Source organism: Macaca fascicularis, chromosome 9, assembly GCF_037993035.2.
Source record: "Macaca fascicularis isolate 582-1 chromosome 9, T2T-MFA8v1.1".
NCBI classification, from domain to species: domain Eukaryota; kingdom Metazoa; phylum Chordata; class Mammalia; order Primates; family Cercopithecidae; genus Macaca; species Macaca fascicularis.
The window spans coordinates 49,596,117-49,615,594 of NC_088383.1; the positions used below are offsets into that span (position 1 = coordinate 49,596,117).

A 19,478-nucleotide genomic window follows, 5' to 3' on the forward strand; every position below is an offset into this window, starting at 1 on the left:
ATGTGGGAATACTTCTGGAGGAAGGAATTACGTAGTGAATGCCGTAACGTGAGTTCCAAACCCCTCTTTGAATACTGATGGCACTAATTTCCCCAGCTGCTGTAAGTGTTTGGGTCACCTTGCCCACCCTTGCCCCGAGGAGGGCCACATTGGCTTCTGAGCTCATAGTGCAGCTGTATCCCTGTTCATTCCTGCGTGCCTCCCACCTCCGGGGTGCTGTTACTGACAGTGCTCCCCAGCAAGCGTGTGTAAAATCTGTGTCTATTTCTTGGAGAATCTGACCTATAATAGATTAAAAGGGATTTCTGTATTTTTTTTCTTTTAAATTCTGTGTTGTCTTTTGTTTAAAATCAGACAAAAATTTAGGAAGAATAGTACCTTTAAAAATGCTGTTAGATTTGTGTTAGATTTTTTAATTCATCTAGCAGAAATGGTGTTTTTAAATGTCTGCCTTTAACATGTTTGCTGTTTGTATTGTTTAAAGCACTGATCAAGTTTAAGGCCGAAGTGACCTGCATCACAGTTTACAAAACAGATGTGTTTGCCTTCAGAACTGAAGGATGGAGGACATAGTTTTTTCAGTACCAGAAAGGACATTTAAATAGATTTCATAAAATATTGTAAGCATTTTTTTTTTGACAGTGTCTTGCTCTGTCGCCAGGCTGGAGTGCAGTGGCGTGATCTTGGCTCATTGCAGCCTCCACCTCCTGAGTTTGAGAGATTCCCCTGCCTCAGCCTCCTGAGTAGCTGGGACTACAGGCACACGCCAAACACCCGGCTAATTTTTTTAATTTACTAGAGTTAGGGTTTCACCATGTTGGCCAGGATGGTCTCAATCTCTTGACCTTCTGATTTGCCCCCCTCAGCCTCCCAGAGTGCTGGGATTACAGGCATGAGTCACTGTGCTAGGCCAGCATTGTATTTTTATCATTTTTTATTTTATTAATTCTAAACCTAAACATTTATATATATGTCATTTTCTTCTAAAGCAGAATGAGGTTTAAACTATAAAAGATTCCCTCCCTCCCTCCCTCCTTCCCTCCCTCCCTTCCTTCCTTCCTTTTTTTTTGAGACAGAGTCTCACTCTGTTGCCTAGGCTGGAGTGCAGTAGCATGGTCTTGGCTCACTACAACCTCTGCTTCCTGAGTTCAAGCGATTCTCCTGCCTCAGCCTCCTGAATAGCTGGGATTATAGGTGTGTACCACCACACCCAGCTAATTTTTTTCTATTATTACTATAGGGACGGGGTTTTACTATGTTGATCAGGCTGGTCTCGGACCTCCAGCCACCTTGCACTCCCAAAGTGCTGGGATTATGGGTGTGAGCCACCGTGCCAGACTGAACTGTAAAGGATTTTCTGAAATGTTCATGGAGACATTTCAAAATGCTCAAAAGGAATCACAGTAGTGGTAATATGTCAGGGTAAATACTGAAGAGTTAAGAAAAATGGAAAGTGTTAATAGTATGGGGTTTCTTTCTTGGTTTTACTCTGAATTAATAAGACACATTAGAGAGAAGGAATGAAGGTAGAGAAATTTTGAATAGATTAAAAGTTCTTACTCAGATAATGAGTTCTTTTCTAAGTAAATATTTGGTGTATTGAAAACAAGAAATTCACTTTGCAAATGAGTTTGTTTAAGGAAGATGCAAAATTAAACAGTTCTCCTCAACTCACTCAGTGGAATCACCTTATCAGAATCTTCAGTGGGTTTTGTAATCCTCATTTAGAGAAGTGTTGAGCTTATTTGACATTGGAACACGGTCTTAACATTTACTATAGGATGTTAGTACTTATGACCTTTCACAGTATGACAATTTTCCTATCTTTGTGTAACTGAACACTATCGATAAAGTTTCATGTTAACTGAGTGGTAGAGCATTTTCTTAAAAACATAGAAAGGAAACAAAAAGGTAGGGTGTCTATAGGCACAGAATACATACAGGCATACCTCATTTTTTGAGCCCAGCAGATACTGCAGTTTTTACAAATTGAAGATTTGTGGCAACGTTGTGTCAGTTAAGTCTATTGTGCCATTTTTCCAACAGTGTGTGCTCGCTTTGGTTCTCTGTGTCACATTTGGTAACTCTTTACAATATTTCAAACTTTTTCATGATTGTTGTATGTACTGTGGTGACCTGAGATCAGTGAGCCTTGATGTTACTGTTGTAATTGTTTTGGGACTCCATGAACGCACCCAGATGAGATGGCAAACCTAATTGTTGAATGTTGTATGTTCCCATCATTTTCTCTCCTAAGGCCTCCCTAGTCCCTGAGGCACAATATTGAAATGAGGCCAGTTAGTAGCCCTCCAGTGGCCTCTGAGTGTTCAAGTAAATAATAGTTGCAGGCTGCTTACTTTAAATCAAAAGCTAAAAATGATGAAGCTTAGTGAGGAAGACATGGTGGCAGCTGAGAAAGGTTGAAAGCTAGGCCAGTTTGCCAGGTGGTGGGTGCACAGGAAAAGTTATCAAAAGAGATGAGAAGTGCTGCTCCAGTGAACACACAAATGATAAAAAAGCGAAACAGCCTTATTGCTGATAACCTACTTGGTCATGGTGTATGATTCTTTTTATTTATTGCTGAATTCAATTTGCTAATATTAGTTAAGGATTTTTGCACCTATATTTATGAAGGATATTGGTCTATAGTTTTCTGTCTTTGTGCTTTGTCTTATTTTATCAAGGCAATACTGACCTTATAGAATAAATCGGAAAGTGTTTTCTGCTCTTTTCTTTTCTGGGAGAAATTGTGTAGAATTGGAGTTAATTCTTTAAAATTTGATAGAAATCTCCAGTGAAACTGTCAGGTCCTAGAGGTTTCTTTTTTGGGAGATTTTAAATGACAACATCTGTTTTCTTTTTCCCTTTTTTTTTTTTTTTTTTTGAAACGGAGTCTCACTCTGTTGCCCACGCTGGAGTGCAGTGGTGCAATCTTGGCTCACTGTAAGCTCCACCTCCTGGGTTCACACCATCCTCCTGCCTCAGCCTCCCGAGTAGCTGGGACTACAGGTGCCGCCACCACACCTGGTGAATTTTTTGTATTTTTTAGTAGAGACGGGGTTTCACCATGTTAGCCAGGATGGTCTCGATATCCTGACCTCATGATCCACCTGCCTCAGCCTCCCAAAGTGCTGGGATTACAGGCGTGAGCTACCGCGCCCGGTCTCTTTTTCCTTTGTTTGGCTTAACCAACACATGTCTATTTGTCACAGGTCTGGAGGCTGAAGGCCCAAGATCAAGGTGCTGGCAGTGTTGGTTCTCCCGAGGCCCCTCCTGAGCTTGCACATGGCCTTCTCCTCTCTGTATCCTCATATGACCTTTCCCTCCAGGCCTACTGCAGATGCAGCTTTCTTAATAGTGACTGGTCTACTCAGATTCTCTAGTTTGCATGGAGTAGGTTTTGATAGTTTGTAGTGTTTGTGGAATTGTTCCTTTTCTTATAAGTTGTCTGATTTATGTGTGTAGAGTTCTTTATAGTGTTTTCTTATTATCCTTGTGATGTCTGCAGAGTCTATAGTAAAAATCCTCCAGTTCATTCTTTCCTGATACTGGTAATTTGTCTTTGCTCTTTTTGACAGTTTAGTAAAGGTTTTATTCTATAAATAGCTTCAAAGAAATAGCTTTTTGTTTTATTCACTTTTTCTGTTTCTCAATTTCATTGATTGTACTCTTTTATTTCCTTCCTTCTGCTTGCTCTGTGGACTTTGGTTTTCAAAAGTTTGACTGTAATGTGTATTTGTATGGATTTCTTTGGGATTATCCTGTTTGGTATTCATTCAGCTTCTTGAATATATGGGCTTGGGTTTTTGCTAAATTGGGGAAATTTTAAACCATTATTCCTTTTTTTTTTTTTTTTTGAGACGGAGTCTCGCTCTGTGGCCCAGGCTGGAGTGCAGTGGCGTGATCTCGGCTCACTGCAAGCTCCGCCTCCCGGGTTTAGGCCATTCTCCTGCCTCAGCCTCCAAAGTAGCTGGGACTACAGGCGCCCGCCACCTCGCCCGGCTAATTTTTTTTGTATTTTAGTAGAGACGGGGTTTCACCGTGTTAGCCAGGATGGTCTGGATCTCCTGACCTCGTGATCCGCCCGTCTTGGCCTCCCAAAGTGCTGGGATTACAGGCGTGAGCCACCGTGCCTGGCCTTAAACCATTATTCTTGAGTGCTTTTCCAACCTCAGCCTCCTCCTACTTCCTCTGGCACTCTGATGACATCCCTGTTAGTCTGATGTGTCCCAGAGATGCTCTTTTTTTTTTTTTTTTTACTTCAATCCATTTCTCCTCTGTTGTGTTCTGATTGGGTAATTTCTACCCTATATATTCATGTTTATGGATTCCTTCCTTTTGTCATCTCCATTATGTTGTTGGGCTCATTCATTGAACTATTTAAATTGGTTATTGTATTAGTTCTGAAATTTTTATTTGGTTATTCTTTATATCTTGATATATAAAAAATTGAATGTATGTATCTATATACTTTTTACTGAGATTTTTCTGTTTTATGGTAGATACTTTATATTTTTTATTTATTTCAAGTATGTTCATAATTGCTTGTTGAAAAGTTTTTATGATAGCTGCTTTAAAAATCTTTCCGGATAATTCTAACATCTTTGCCATCTTTGTGTTTGTGTTTTTTGTTGTCTTTTCTCATTTAGTTGAGATCTTCCTGGTTCTTGGTGTGATGAATGGCTTTTGATCAAAAGCTGTACATTTTAAGTACTGTAAGACTGAATCTTATTTAAATCTCATGTTTTAGCAGACCTGCTTCTCGGGGGCTGCTTTATTGCTGCCAGGTAGAGGTGGAAGTCCAGGCTCGCCTTGAGCCTCAGTTGACACCCATGGTCCAGGTTTCTTTTCGCTGTGGAGGGAGTTGTGAATTTAGGTTCTCACTAGATCTCCACTGAAATCACCCTGTCTGAGAAGAGGAAAGGCTCTTACTGTTTCCCCCAGAGCCTCCCCTGATAGTATGGTTGCCACTGAGACGTCCTGAAAGACTCACTCTCGGCTTGGTCTCAGTGGAATAGGGAGGGCACCGTATTTTCTGCTGGGTGGGAGTGGGGTTCTGGCTCCCCACACGGTCTCCATGGACACCACCCAGCGGGATGGGGGTGTTTTGTTTCCATCTGGCAGGGAAGAAATTCCCAGCCCCCTACTCAGTCTTACTCAACGGTGTTCTGAGGACCCGGCGGTGCCTGCTGAGCATGGAAATTCAAGCTCTTCACACTTGGCCTTTGCTGGTGTGAGGCTGAAGGTTTTTCTGTGGTGGTTCTCTGGAGTAGAGAGGTTATTGTCTAAAAATGATCTGTCTTGCTAGGTTGCTCCTTTCTTTCTTAGATTCTTTGTTAAAGCGAGCAGCTCTTCTCAGGGTCTTTTTGGTCTGCACTGATTGGCGCTTCCAGCTTGCCACCTTCCCCATTACCCAGTGTGGGATGTGTGAAGCAAAAAGGAAACCCAGGTCCTCCCTCAGGTGCTAAAGTTCCGTGCCTGTCTGTCTTCTCCTCACTCTTCAGTCTTCTTGTGTTTGCTTTGTATATAATGTCCAGAGATTGTAGTTGTACTTAGCAGGAGGAATACAGGAAAGAATGTCTACTCCATCTTCGAGAAGTGGGAGTCTTGTCTCCTGCTTTTGTAAGATAACAGGTTTAGATCTACACACACATTTGCCTGGCTACACCTCTGTTCTCCCTGTATCAGAGCACTTGTCACAGAATGACAGTGATTGTGCAAGTATGTCTGATCTCCTCTCGCCTGTGAGTATGCCAGGAAGGCCGGTCTTGATTTCAGTATTTCTCAGCACATAGTGGTCATTCACTGCCGGTTGAGGTGCGTCTGCTGCCCATTTCTAGCCATGTCTTTTCATAGGTGTGTGCAGCCCGAAAACCATCAGTCACCTGCCCAGGTACCTCAGGACACCCTCATCTTCCATATTGTGCCTGGAATTGCTGAACTTGGGCCACAGAGGGTTCTGCTTCCAGGCTGGCTTCACCTGGAGGATAGTGGTTTCGGTGAATCTCCTTATCACCTGGTCCAACCGTATCATTTTACAGATGGGCAAAGGAAGGCCTAGGTAGGTGACTTACTGAAGGTCAGGTTAACAGCACAACTGAATTGAAATCCAAATCTCATGCAAGTCCAGTTCTCTTCTTTTGTTGTGTTTTTCTGCCTTCTTCATTCTGTAGCCTGAAAGTGGGGTCCAATTGTAGCTTTTGTTTGTTTTTTAGTAATTTTAAAACAGGGGGCATAACCACACTGTTTCATGTTTTGTTTTGTCTTTTTAATTGACTGTTAAATTTTATTGATTGCAACCTGGAGACCACAATTTTAATACATTACTAGAAGTTTCACAATTGTATTTCTAATGGGCCTGTTTCTTTTCAGCAGGCGTACGGCTATGGGCCATATAGTGGTGCGTACCCGCCAGGAACTCAAGTTGTCTATGCTGCGAATGGGCAGGCCTATGCTGTGCCCTACCAGTACCCATATGCAGGTAACTCAAGCCAGCCTTTCATTCCTCATTTCTGTCCATTTGCTGAGTAGACCAGAGAGACCTGTAAACATTTTTATTTTTCAGTTTAAGGTTAAGTGAGCTGTATTTTCTGGTTGTAGACCACATAGCACTGTGTTACTGTGCTTTAAAAAAGCCTTTGGTAGTTTCATATTGCTCTGCAAAGCTAGAGTAGGCTTGATTTTTAGAACTTTGCTAATTGTGTCTGGATTAGTTCTCAGAGAATTTCGTACTTATTGGGATTCACTTACATTGAGAAGCAGCCAGAGTAAGAGGCCCATTTTAAGGGATGAGAGGGACCTTTCAGCTGTTCTTCTGGTGAGATCCTTGGAAAGTTATCACTTCTGAGGTGATGTTCTGTTTCACAGTGGAGTAGAGGCCTGGAAAGGGCTTGTATTTATTCTGGGCTTGGAGTCTGTTCTTTCTGTTCTTCACCTTACATGAAACACATGGCAGGCGTGAGTAGCTGGTGTAGGGGTATCATGTCTGGGTCTCCTGGGCAAGGTGGTTGGCAGGGTGGAGGTGTGGGACAATGCTGGCCACTGCTGGGGCTGCAGTGAGGGTGGGGAGGGCAGAACTGTGGTCGATGGCCCCTGTGAAGTGAGGCTGGCCAGGCACAGTGGGCACAGCACCATAGCACAGGATGCACAGGTGGGTGGGCTGGAGCCAGAGGCTGAGCTCAGGAGAGACAGGAATGTGGGGGTTTGCAGGAGGAGGAGGAATCCCGGGCTGTGAGCAAAACTAGCATGGTGTCTCAGTGCAGAGGCAGAGGGAGGTGAGCTGGTACCAGAAGGGTGGGCCACTGATCGTGGTGCCCAGAGAAGTCAAGGAGGCCTCTGGTTACAATCTCAGATGGTGTCCTTGTAGTTGTTGGTGGTTGCTTTGGCTTTGGATGCATTTAGCACTTAAAACGGGTTCTGGAGTCTGGAGTAGAAATAGAGAAATTCCACAATGCTCTCTTCTGGGAATCTGAGGCACAGTCACTCAACTAGCAGGGACTTGGGAGGATCCTGCTTTGCTTGACTCTTTTTCATGTCAAGTTGAAAAACCATTAAAAGAATAAAGAATTATGACAGATTAAATATTTGTCCATTGTCTTGTGAGTCTAGCACACATACTTTTGTTTGAATTACAGTAAGTCCTCACTTAACATCAACAGTAGATTCTTGGAAACTCTGAGTTTCTGTGAAACAACATGTAATGAAACTGATGTTACCGCAGATTAATTGGTATAAACAAGAGTTAAGTTTCTGTGGCTTATTTCTGGTCACAAAAACGTCACCACTTCTAATATTAACCATTGAAATTAATGTGAGCTATACATACATGTAAGATTAATAAAGACAAGTAAGATAATTATTTACCCAGTTATTTCAGTTCATGGCCATGGGTGGCTGGACCCTCTCCCAGCAGCTCAGGGCTCAAGGTGGGAATGCACCATGGATAGGATCCTATCTCATTGCAGGGCACACTCACCCGCACCCCCTCACTCCGACTGGGACAGTTCAGACACGCTGATTCACCTCAGGGACACATCTTTGGGATGGGAAGGAACTGACCTATCCCAAGAAAACCCACGCAAACGTGGAAAGAACCTTCCCGCTCTGCACAGGCGGTGCCCCGAGGGGAATCGGTTCTTTTCTTCTTATTAATGTTATAATGAAACTACGTTAAATGAAACTATTATTTGAGGACCTCCCGTACTTCCTCCATATAAAATATTTTCTCCTTATAATCATGCATTTGTGTTTCTAGGCTTGTTTTTAAATTATATGTATTGAATCCCAAGTGCTACGTAATACTCATAAGTATTTTTAGTAATTGCCTATTATCATATTGGGTGACGTGTTACTAAACCTTCCAGTATTGGCTGTTTTTTTCCTCTCTCTTTTTTTTTTTTCTTTTTTTGCTATTGTAGATACTTCTTTGAACATCTTTAGTCATTTTCCTTTTTGTTCCTGTTGAATATGCATTAGAATATATTTCTTTTTTCTTTTTGAGATGGAGTTTCATTCTTGCTGCCCAGACTACAGTGCAATGGCATGATCTCGGCTCACTACAACCTCTGCCTCCTGGTTTCAAGTGATTCTCCTGCCTCAGCCCCTCAAGTAGCTGGAATCACAGGCATGTGCCACCATACCTGGCTAATTTTGTATTTTTAGTAGAGATGGTTTCACCATGTTGACCAGTCTGGTCTCAAACTCATGACCTCAGGTGATCCATCCACCTTGGCCTCCCAAAGTGCTGGTATTACAGGTGTGAGCCACCTTGCCCGGCCTAGAATATAGTTCTTTTTTTTTTCCTCCCCCAACTAGAATATATCTGTATATGCAGACAGGCCCTAACTCAGGATGGTTTGACTTAATGATTTTTTGACTTTACGATGGTGCAAAAACAATGTACATTTAGTAGAAACCGTACTTCAGGTACTCCTACCCCCATTCTGTTTTTCACTCTCAGTGTAGTACTCATTCAATTACATGAGATCTTCGACACTTTATTGTAGTAGACTTTGTGTTAGCTGATTTTCCCAGCTACAGACTGATGTTAGTGCTCTGAGCAGTTGAAGGTGGGCTGTGTTAAGGTATGATGTTCAGTAGGTTAGGCATATTAAATGCATTTTGACTATGATGTTTCAACTTACGATGAGTTTATTGGGAGGTAATCCCATTGTAAGTTGAGAAGCATCTCTATTAATACGTCAGAAAGCATAGACATTTTTGAGGGTTCTTTTGGATATGATTTAAAAATATAAATGCTTTCAAACATAAAAAATAGGGATGATGGTATAATGAACTATCATGTGTCCATCACTGGCTTCAGTAGTTACCACATCATGTCTAATCTTTTATCTCTACCTCAGCTTCCTTTCTCTACCTCTGGATTAGTTTAAGGGACATCCCAGATTTGTAATCATTTCAACTCTTAATATTACATTAAATCTGGATAGCATTTTACCAAGTTGATCCCAGAATGATTTACCAACTGATAATATCACTAGCAGTTACTGATGCTGTGGTTTATCTGTAATTCCATAAAGATTGCTTGTTGTGCTCTGAAAGTTTTGATAGCTTCAATAAGTCTGAAGTGGAATCATCGAGTTGCTTTAGTTTATATCCCCTTTTATGAATCATTTTCCTTTTGCACATTTTTCTGTTGGAATCCCATGGGGTGGTGAGTTTTAAGCCTTAGCCTTGCCACATGAGAGCCAGCCTCTTTCTCAGCTTCTTAGGGCAGTTGCCGCTGTTTTCTTACTGTACAGAGAGCACAGATACTGCGGACGTGGTTGTTTAGGGCGCTTCCAGAAATGAGTCCATCCTTGCCCTTAGCTCTCGTCAGTAGAGTAGAAGTAGCACTCTCACAGGCAGTACTCGGAATGCTTGCCACGTAAGGGGCTGGATCAGTGGGCATTATGCAGCCTGCCTCAGGGTGGTGACCAGGCAGCCCCCAGACCTCCTTGCTGTGGAAGGGTCAGCTGGGTTTGTGGTTGATACACAGCAGCTTGTGCTGACAACCAGATGGGTGCTTTGCCACCTCCATGCCATCCTGTCTGCCAGGGTCTCAGAGCCTAGAGCTAGTCCACAAGAACCCTCCTAGTCACGCACAGAGCTGGTTAAGGCTTTCTGTTGAGTGATTGGGACCAGTGGTTGGTCAGCCAATTGAGAAAGTACAGAGTACTGTAGACGTTCTGTAAACATTGTGCTGTGATTTCACCCACTAGTGGGTGCTCGTTCGGCTCTCTCATCATGTGGGGTTAGGGTGTTTGCTTTGAGTTGGCTCCTTTGGTTGGAGTCTTCTATTTCTGTCTTGTAGAGACCATCCTCATGACACGTCATTGCACTGCAGTTTCCAGGGGTAAGTCCAAGAGCAGACTTCTAGATTTTGAGACTATAGTGCTCCCATCCTTCCATCTTTTATAGTTTTCTCCATTCCCTGATTTGATGATAATTTGTAAAAGTACCTTCCTTTATTTAGTTTTCCTGTAGTATCTTAGTTGCCATAGAAACTGTGTCTGCCTTTTTCTCATTCACATTTTGACCATTTATGTAGTATTAATTAAACTAGGCAATTAAAATAGTGTGACCTGGAAGCATCCACAGCTGATTCTGGCAAGGACTGAGTTCAGCGCAGGAGCAGAGCTGAGCAGGAGCCACAGGAGAGTGGCCTGGTCCTGCAGCCAGCGGACCTCAGCATGACCTGCAAGGACAGGAGAATGCAGCTTTTCCAGGAGAGCTTCTTATTAGGTCAGCCCACAGGTTTCATCGTGTTACATTTGGCTAGTTGGAGTTAACATTACTGAATGTTTTAAAATGTCAGGGCTGTGAAAGTAAATGCCATAATTCCCTAGTTTTGAAATTTAAACATTGCAAAAATAATCACTTGCTTCCAATACTGTTACCTGTACGAGATCAGCCCTTGTATTTACAATGGTTTCATTGTACTACTCTGTGCCTTTTGATTTTTGTCATTCATCATCTTCTGTTGGATTTGAGACATTAGTGGGTATAAATGCATACTGTAGCCAGAATGCCTGGGTTTGTGTGGCCTTAGTGTCCTTAACCATTGTGTGCCTCGGTTTGCCCCTCTGCAGAATAGGGATAAGAGCGCACTCAGTTGAGTAAGAGCATTTCAGTGTATGTAGTGCTGCAAGTGGTTGGAAATGTTCACCTTTGTTATCACTGAGGGTTTCACTTCTGCTCTTCATCCACATGTGCACATCACTAGTGAGTAGTTTGTTTTTTTTCTTTTCTTTTTCTTTTTTTTGGGGGGGGGGACAGAGTCTCACTCTGTTGCCCAGACCCTGGATTGCAGTGGCAGGATCTCAGCTCACTGCAGCCCCCGCCTCCCAGGTTCGAGCAATTCTCATGCCTCAGCGTGGGATTACAGGCATGCGCCACTACCCCTGGCTAATTTTTTTTTTTTTTTTTTTTTTTTTTTGGTAAATTTTGAAGAGACAGGGTTTCAGTATGTTGGCCAGGCTGGTCTAAAATTTCTGGCCTCAAGTGATCCACCCGCCTCAGTCTCCCAGAGTGCTGGTATTACAGGTGCCAGCCATCTAGCCTGGCCAGCCAGCCTTTGAACCATTAAAGGAATAGAGGATCAAGGAGGAAAGCTAACCCTATTAATACCTGAGCAGTTTGAAAGCTACTTAGCTACTAGGCATTGTAGCTGTGAAGCATGGAAGAGAGCAAACAGTACATTTCCAGTTGTAAATTTTAGTCTTGCAAATTAAATATTAAATTTGTCTGTGGTTTGTTTTTTTGAAGTTTTCACCTCTTAACATAAATATTTTTTCTCCATAAAGACATGTAGTAAAAAAGAGTAGGCTGGGCCGGGCGCGGTGGCTCACGCCTGTAATCTCAGCTCTTTGGGAGGCCGAGGCAGGTGGATTACGAGGTCAGGAGATGGAGACCATCCTGGCTAACACGGTGAAACCCCATCTCTACTAAAAATACAAAACATTAGCCAGGCGTGGTGGCGGGCGCCTGTAGTCCCAGCTACTCAGGAGGCTGAGGCAGGAGAATGGCGTAAACCTGGGAGGCGGAGATTGCAGTGGCCCGAGATCGAGCCACTGCGCTCTAGCCTGGGCGACAGAGTGAGACTCTGTCTCAAAAAAGAAGAAGAGTAGACCGGGCGCTGTGGCTCACGCCTGTAATCTCAGCACTTGGGGAGGCCGAGGTGGGTGGTTCACTTGAGATCAGGAGTTTGAGACCATCCTGGCCAACATGGTGAAACCCTGTCTTTACTAAAAATACAAAAATTAGCCGGGCATGGTGGCAGGCACCTGTAGTCCCAGTTACTCAGGAAGCTGAGGTGGGAGAATAGCTTGAACCCGGGAAGTGGAGGTTGCAGTTAGCTGAGATCATGCCACTGCATTCCAGCCTGGGCACAGAGCAAGACTCCATCTCAAAAAAAAAAAAAAAAAAAAAAGAAGAAAAAAAATCAAGTTATATGTGCAGATTTAAGGTTTAATTTAAAAATTGGTTTGCATGCATACTAAGAAGCTAATTTGCTTTAAGTGAGCATTTCCTTTTTGGGCTTTTGTTGGGCACTGTGTCTCTCCCATGTTCCCCATTTGTCTGCCACCCAGTAAGCATGGTGTGGAGGGCTGAAGTAGAAATCAAAGGCTGGAGTCTGAAAGCTTCTTTAGGGTTCTGCTCTTTGCAGATTAGGGACCTTGGCCCTTAGTGAGCTGAGGATCTTGGTTTCCTCCCAGTGCGATTTCAGGGATGTGGGCCACACGATGTGCCTGCTGTGGAGGAGGGCTGGGGTGCCAGTGTGACAGGAGACAGCAGATCCCTTTTGTGAAAGGAGAACTGGCACTTCGCGTGATGTTAAACTTCACAAACTGCTGCTTAGAGATCTGCTACTTTCCTTCTGTTTTAGGACTTTATGGACAGCAGCCTGCTAACCAAGTCATCATTCGAGAGCGGTATCGAGACAACGACAGTGACCTGGCACTGGGCATGCTGGCAAGAGCAGCCACGGGCATGGCCTTAGGGTCTCTATTTTGGGTCTTCTAGGGGCCTCAAGGTCTTGATGTGCATAGCTTCTGATAACCCTGTGTGCAATAATATGATTTGCAGGGCATTTCTGTGTGTGACAAATGTTTTTAATAATAGTTTTAATGGTTCCTTTGAAAGTAGTGATGTCATAATTGTAACTAATCCACATAAGTACCACAGAGAAAGGTTTGAACTGTGCTGTTGTGTTCAAACGCTGGCTCTCCGGGGCACTGGCTCATTCCAAGACTGTCCTTGTGCAACTCTCGGAACACCTTATTTGAGCACACCTGTTTTGAAAGGCATTTTCTTTTTAGAGTTAGGTGTAGTGCTTAAGGGTTAATTTATTTTCATGTTATGCTGGTAATATAGTGTTGTATGCCTAATGAGTGATTGTGGCAAGAAAAGCTATAGCTTTCCATTTAACTTTTTCAAACCACAGACCAGAACTGGTTGCTTGTTACTTTAGGAGTTGTGGGTTGGTAAGCTCCCAGGTACTTCCCGGGGCCATGGTGTGAGAGCCCCTGTCCTGCCCTCTGGGGCTCCACAGGCCCCCGGCAAGGCCTACGGCTCAGGATGACAGGGCACAGCCCGCCTTTGAAAAATGATGCTTCAGAAGTCTGCCTGACTCTAGCTGCTGCTTCTCACCTTATTCTGGTATGGTTTTGGTAGCCATACTTGGAGAACGTTTCCCGCATTGGGAATTGATTTGAGCCTGCAAGTTTGAGGGCTTTATCCTTTAAAACTTGGAGAAGCCGGAACAATAACAAGTGTGTGGAGGCAGATTTGCTTTATTCCAAGAGAGCTGTTTGAGTGTGTGTCTGCCTAAGCCTCCCGATAGCCTAGTTTTCTACTTGCTGAGGATGTAATGTTAAAGGAACAGCGAGGGAGCGGAAGGAGAGCCTTAGTTAGGGCGTTCCCATTTCAGGCCTTCACGGGGTTACGCTGTGCGGGAGATGCTCTCATCTCTCTGAAGGCCCATCCTGTGCAGAAGTGGGGCCTGTGACTGTTCACGGAGCACCAGGGCAGACCGTAGCTGAGCAGACTTGGGTTATGGGTGGGAAATGGGGCCCAGGGACCCTCAGGACACAGGGACTGGCTCAAGGTACCACTCAGCCCGGTCAGGATCCCCAGCCTTGCTTTTGTTCTTGATCTCTTTGTGATAGAGAAGCTTAGAACATTGAATTTTGAGCCCCAAAATGTGTGAGTCTTTGGAAAAACCATTCCAGCCTTTCTGTCAAATGCTCTTATTTTCAGTATTCTGATGTATGTATTTGAAATATTCACATTTCTGTTATTTCTTGTTTTTAAGCTCTGAATTATTCCAGTTTTCTGTCCTGCATGCTTTCAACAGTGTGCTTTTACAGAGGCAGTTTAGCACAGTGAATGTCCCTGCCCCACACTCCATATGGTCCTGTTGTCCTGAAAATACACTCCAGGTAGCACAGACTTGTTATTTTGCCTGGCTGGTTACACACATGCTGTCTTGCTTTGCTGCTCAGCCACCTCCCTCTGAGGCCAACTTAGGCCAACCTACCTGGGACTCCATCTAAAGTCAGACGCCAGAGAAACTGAGTGGTGACCACGGGTCTGCTTTTCTCTCTGATCCTAGGGGACGTGTTGACATGGGAGTATCTGTTCCCACATGGAAGGATGTGTGTTTATCTCTCATCTCTGAATAGATGTAATATATGACAAGTCTAGTGTCCATGGTTTAAAATGTTGCTTTGAGGATTCTCCATCCTGTATAAGAAGAATGACTTTCTTCAGATTATAATCATTATTAAAGCTGTATGTACCCTTTACTTAAAAACTATTAACAGTTTTTCATGTTGCACTGGTAATTTTGAACTTGGAATTGCTGGGTGAGAATTCCAGGAACCACAGAGTATTGATTTTTGCTGCCAAAATGCTATTGAGGCAGATGTTCCTGTGCTCCCTTGGCTGCTTCTGGCTGAAGGGGAGAGGTGTGGACTGAAGCTTGGGCACTCATGTGTGTCCCCTCCCCAGTCCCCATCCCAGTGGGGCCAGCCTCATTAGGCAGCCATAGATGAGCCTGGAACTTGACTGTCACTAGTGACTTGATCCTGGTGTAAAATGCATACTCGGGATAAGGTCACTCAGGTATTTTATTTCTTGGCCACAACTCCCATAGATGCCAATGTTTTGATAGCCTCGGTTTCTCAACGATGTCCTTTGTTTACAGTGCTACACTTCATACAAGTCAAGAAGTACTTGAGTTAGAAGAAACTTCTTATTCAGGTTTGAGTAAGCATTTTACTTCCATGTGTACTTTTAAATAATCCATACCTTGAAGAAGTTGGCCAGTGACATTATATACATGCTGATCTGGTTGTTCTTTTCATTCCTTGAGTCAGCTTCAGGGTCTTGGATATTAAAGAGGAGAGGGAGAACTGTTAATATTTCGGGTCATCATTTGTGAACAAGGCCAGACTTTGCCCATTTTAGGTTATCCAGGACTCAAGGTAGCCATCTGGATCATAAGAAGGTCCTGCAGTTGAGACAAAATGACCCAAGTGTATTTTCCACAAGTTTTGATCCTCTGTAATATTTCTTTTTCCTTCCCTAGTGTGTGTAGATGAAGGCATGGAATGCAGTTCCACTTTCTCCCCAGAGTTGATCTTTTTGTGATTGCTTTCCCGTCTCTAGTATTCTGTTGTGTCTAGAGAACTGATTTTTTCCTACATATGCAGATTGTACATTTGTAAGTGAAAATGTCAATACATTAAAGCATTAACCTTAAAGCATGTTTCATTGTGACTTCTGTGTCTTTAAAAAATTACTTTGTAGTAACATACTCTCAGCTTTTTCTGCTGTCATGGATCATAAGAATGCCATTTATTGAGAACCTACCAAATGCTAGACTATATCGTCACATCAGAGACAACTCACTGAATTCTTAGTGACTCTGTAAGGGAGGTATTCCACTGGAGGGACCAAGGCCCAGAAGTTAAACAATTTACTCAGGAGCATGCAGGTAGTAGGTCTCCACATCTGAGGTTAAAACGCCTTCTTGTTCCCTGTGCCATGTGAATATATGATTTCCACAAACAGGAGTGGCCTGTGTAGTCACACTCGGGATGGCTGTGAGAAAATGGACACTATTTTTCCCACCCAGACTCCCCGGCAGTGTGTGTCCAATAACTTCTCCAGCATCTTTGGATACATGACTTCTTTTTTTGTTATTTTTATTTTTTAACTTTTATTGTTTTGTTTTGAGACGGAGTCCTGCTCTGTCGCCCAGGCTGGAGTGCAGTGGCCTGATCTCAGCTCACTACAAACTCCGCCTCCCGGGTTCACACCATTCTCCTACCTCAGCGTCCCGAGTAGCTGGGACTACAGGCGCCGCCACCACGCCCGGCCAATTTTTTGTATTTTTAGTAGAAACGAGGTTTTACCGTGTTAGCTAGGATGGTCTTGATCTCCTGACCTCGAGATCCGCCCACCTCAGCCTCCCACAGTGCTGGCGTGAGCCACCACGCTGGCCAGTTATTTTTGTTTTAAAAAATCATTTTAGTTCCTGAATTGCCTCCCTCTCCTCTGGGCTAGCTTTTCTGGCTGCCTCCCATGTTGCAGACCCTGGCTGTGTGGTGATCATGTTTGCCGGTTACAGTTATTTCTGGCTGCCTCCCATGTTGCAGACCCTGGCTGTGTGGTGATGGTGTTTGCCGGTTACAGTTATTTCTGGCTGCCTCCCATGTTGCAGACCCTGGCTGTGTGGTGATCGTGTTTGCCGGTTACAGTTATTTCTGGCTGCCTCCCATGTTGCAGACCCTGGCTGTGTGGTGATCCTGTTTGCCGGTTACAGTATTTCTGGCTGCCTCCCATGTTGCAGACCCTGGGTGTGTGGTGATGGTGTTTGCCGGTTACAGTTAAGTTGGGGGAGCCACACCCTGGAAGCTCTGTCTCTTGCTTTTGTTTGTTTAGAGAAGAATCCTTTGATGTTTTGCCTGGAGACCATGTTTCTGGAGGGGTTGGGCTGAGGTGGTGTCATCCACACACAGACTTTCTGGCCTATTCCATCTTCTCTGGGGCTGGCCTTCCTGCTTCCTCTGGCCCCTAGGGGTTTTGTTTTGTTTTGTTTTGTTCTTTTGAGAGGAGTCTCGCTCTGTTGCCAGGCTGGAGTGCAATGGCACAATCTCAGCTCACTGCAACCTCTGACTCCAGGGTTCAAGCGATTCTCCTGCCTCAGTTTCCTGAGTAGCTGGGATTACAGGCGCACATCGTCATGCACAGCTAATTTTTGTATTGTTAGTAGAGACAGGGTTTCACCATGTTGGCCAGGATGGTCTCAGTCCCTTGACCTCGTGATCCGCCTGCCTGGGCCTCCCAAAGTGCTGGGATTACAGGTGTGAGCCACCGCACCCGGCCCCCTAGGTTTTGTTTTTTAACTTACTTTCGTGAATAGATTATACATAGCTCGAAAATTAACAACAAAAAGATACATTCAGTAAAAGGTCTTTCATCTGCCCAGTACCACTGATAGTGGTTTATCCTTAATGGGTTTCTTTATGCATTGTAAGCTAGTACAAGATGATTTTTCTTTCTTTTTTACACTAAAGTAGTATACGATATACAACAGTGGTGCTTGAATCAATCTCAGTATGATTTTACACTACTAAGTTTTTGAGCCCCCAAAGAGCTTTTAAAATGTGAATCAGCTGGGCGTGGTGGCTCACACCTGTAATCCCAGCACTTTGGGAGACCAATGCGGGCAGATCACGAGGTCAGGAGATTGAGACCATCCTGGCTAACATGGTGAAACCCCATCTCTACTAAAAATACAAAAAATTAGCCAGGCATAGTGGTGGGCGCCTGTAGTCCCAGCTACTCGGGAGGCTGAGGCAGGAGAATGGCGGGAACCCGGGAGGCGGAACTTGCAATGAGCTGAGATTGCACCACTGCACTCCAGCCTGGGCGACAGAGCGAGACTCCGTCTCAAAAAAAAAAAAAAAAAAAATTGATTTATATCAATATTATATTAGAAAATAAAATTGAGATTTACAAAGTAATAAACCCATTGTATAGTGATATTTATTTTTATTTAATTTTTTTTTTTTTTTTTTTTTTTTTTTTTTTTTTTTTTTTTTGTGAGAAAGAGTCTCTATCTGTCACCCAGGGTGAAGTGCAGTGGTGTGATCTTGGCTTACTGTATCCTCTGCCCCCCAGGTTCAAGCAATTCTCCTGCCTCAGCCTCCTGAGTAGCTGGGATTACAAGCACCTGCCACCACGCCTGGCTAATTTTGTATTTTTTTTATTAGAGACAGGGATTCATCATGTTGGCCAGGCTAGTCTCAAACTTCTGACCTCAGGTGATCTGCCCACCTTGGTCTCCCAAAGTGCTGGGATTATAGGTGTGAGCCACCCAGAGTGACTTTTTTTTTGAGGCAGTTTCACTCTTGTTGCCCAGGCTGGAGTGCAATGGCGTGATCTGGGCTCACTGCAACCTCCGCCTCCCAGGCTCAAGCGATTCTCCTGCCTCAGCCTCCCGAGTAGCTGGGATTACAGGCACCTGCCCCCATGCCCGGCTAATTTTTTTTTGTATGTTTAGAAGAGATGGCATTTCATCATGTTGGCCAGGCTGGTCTTGAACTCCTGACCTCAGGTGATCTGCCCGCCTCGGCCTCCCAAATCACTGGGATCACAGGCGTGAGCCAGTGCACCCGGCCTATAGCGACATTTTAAAAGAACGTAGAAAACTTATTCTTCAAAACAGAATCAGTGAAGCATGACATTGTTTTCACATCACAATTTTCTTTAGTGCCATGCTTAGTAGAAGACAGCTGGATTTTCATCTTTGCATTCCAACTGTCGTGACGCTTTTTGGTTGGGATATATGAAGGATGTACATCCTTATACTGTTGTGTAGTTGGAAAGGGAGCACCTAGCGGACCCTGTAAAAGGATCCTGGGCAGTCTCAGGGTCCTTGGGTCAGACCTTAAAAACTTCTCTGTATGTTGTTCTGTGCCTTAATTGTTCACTTAACATACCTGGTATTTCCATATCAGCACTTAAAGAACCTGTTTATTCGTTTTCTTTGTCCCATAATTTATCCAATACCATTTTGACTTTTTCTATAGCTAACAATGCTAGGATGTACCAGTTACTCCTGGTTGGGGGCTCCTCAGTGTGGTGTGGAACTAGTCGGTGACTAAAGGTTCCTGCAGTGCAGCTCACAGCTCACCTCCAGGATCACCAGGACGTAGAAGCGGAAGTCAGCGCTGTACACACAAGGTTAACACGAGGTCAGCTGCTGTAGTAAGCCACCCCAAATCAGCAGCTGAATGCAGAAAAAGCTCTATTTCTTGTCTCGTCTTTTTCTTTTTTTGAGACAGCGTTTCTCTCTTGTTGCCCAGGTTGGAGTGCAATGGTGGGATCTCGGCTCACCGCAACCTCCACCTCACAGGTTCAAGTGATTCTCCTGCCTCAGCCTCGTGAGTAGCTGGGATTACAGG

The 19,478-nt window shown here is 44.0% G+C and overlaps 1 long non-coding RNA gene across 1 annotated transcript in view; it reads left to right on the forward strand.

Moving 5' to 3' along the window:
- The window catches only part of LOC135965072 (uncharacterized), a 51,360-nt gene extending 35,590 nt beyond the window's left edge, over window positions 1-15,770 (forward strand). The window contains exons 6-7 of the long non-coding RNA XR_010577907.2: window positions 6,373-6,481; window positions 12,887-15,770. This is a non-coding gene — a long non-coding RNA (uncharacterized lncRNA). The remainder of the gene's footprint in view (window positions 1-6,372; window positions 6,482-12,886) is intronic.
- Window positions 15,771-19,478: the final 3,708 nt, after the last annotated feature.